This window comes from Arachis hypogaea, chromosome 12 (assembly GCF_003086295.3).
Source record: "Arachis hypogaea cultivar Tifrunner chromosome 12, arahy.Tifrunner.gnm2.J5K5, whole genome shotgun sequence".
Taxonomy (NCBI): domain Eukaryota; kingdom Viridiplantae; phylum Streptophyta; class Magnoliopsida; order Fabales; family Fabaceae; genus Arachis; species Arachis hypogaea.
This window is the reverse complement of record NC_092047.1, coordinates 34,847,461-34,849,116: the sequence shown is the minus strand read 5'-3', so window position 1 is coordinate 34,849,116 and position 1,656 is coordinate 34,847,461. Positions and strand designations below refer to the sequence as shown.

General features: G+C 36.4%; 1 non-coding gene across 1 annotated transcript; it reads right to left on the bottom strand.

The window, feature by feature from the left end:
* Positions 1–1,087: 1,087 nt before the first annotated feature.
* On the bottom strand, positions 1,088–1,195 carry LOC112732041 (small nucleolar RNA R71). Its single transcript, XR_003167783.1, has one exon. It is a non-coding gene; the product is annotated as a small nucleolar RNA R71 (small nucleolar RNA).
* Between the last annotated feature and the right edge of the window lie 461 nt (positions 1,196–1,656).

Here is a 1,656-nt window from a genome sequence, read left to right as displayed (position 1 = left end):
TCAAAACTAATTTCAATCATATCTTTTCAAAAATATCTTCTTATCTTATCTTTTTCAAAATTTGATTTTAAAATATCTTTTCTAACTTCTCATCTTCTTATCTTTTCAAAATTGATTTTCAAATTTGTTTCAACTAACTAACTAACTTTTTGTTTGTTTCTTATCTTTTTCAAAACTACCTAACTAACTCTCTCTCTCTAATTTTCGAAAATATCTTCCCTCTTTTTCAAAAATTCTTTTTAATTAACTAATTATTTTAATTTTTGATTTTAATTTTCGAAAATTACTAACCTTTTTCAAAAACTATTTTCGAAAATCACTAACCCTTTTTCAAAAATAATTTTCGAAAATCCTTCTCCCTCATCTCCTTCTAATTATTTATTCATCTACTAACACTTCTCTTCATCTCACATCACTGCTCCTATCCTTACCTTTGTGTTTGGATTTTCATTCTTCTTCACCCCTATTCCTTTTCTTCTTCTACTAACAATAAGGAACCTCTTTACTGTGACATAGAGGATTCCTCTTCTTTTCTTGTTCTCTTCTCTTTCTTATGAGCAGGAACAAGGAAAAAGGCATTCTTGTTGAAACTGATCCAGAACCTGAAAGGACTCTGAAGAGGAAACTAAGAGAAGCTAAATTACAACAATCCAGAGACAACCTTATTGAAAATTTCGAACAAGTAAAGGAGATGGCAGCCGAACCCAACAACAATAATGCAAGGAGAATGCTTGGTGACTTTACTGCACCAAATTCCAATTTACATGGAAGAAGCATCTCCATTCCTGCCATTGGAGCAAACAACTTTGAGCTGAAACCTCAATTAGTTTCTCTGATGCAGCAGAACTGCAAGTTTCATGGACTTCCATCTGAAGATCCTTTTCAGTTCTTAACTGAATTCTTGCAATATGTGATACTGTTAAGACTAATGAAGTAGACCTGAAGTCTACAGGCTCATGCTTTTCCTTTTGCTGTAAGAGACAGAGCTAGAGTGTGGTTGGACTCTCAACCCAGAGATAGCCTGAACTCTTGGGATAAGCTGGTCACGGCTTTCTTAGCCAAGTTCTTTCCTCCTCAAAAGCTGAGCAAACTTAGAGTGGATGTTCAGACGTTCACACAGAAGGAAGGTGAATCCCTCTATGAAGCTTGGGAGAGATACAAGCAATTGACCAAAAAGTGTCCTTCTGACATGCTTTCAGAATGGACCATCTTGGATATATTCTATGATGGTCTGTCTGAACTAGCTAAGATGTCATTGGATACTTCTGCAGGTGGATCCATTCACCTAAAGAAAACGCCTGCAGAAGCTCAAGAACTCATTGACATGTTGCTAATAACCAGTTCATGTACAGTTCTGAGAGGAATCCTGTGAGTAATGGGACGCCTCAGAAGAAGGGAGTTCTTGAAATTGATACTCTGAATGCCATATTGGCTCAGAACAAAATATTGACTCAGCAAGTCAATATGATTTCTCAGAGTCTGAATGGAACGCAAGCTGCATCCAACAGTACTCAAGAGGCATCTTTTGAAGAAGAAGCTTATGATCCTGAAAACCCTGCAATAGCAGAGGTAAATTATATGGGTGAACCTCATGGAAACACCTATAACCCATCATGGAGAAATCATCCAAATTTCTCATGGAAGGATCAAAAGCCT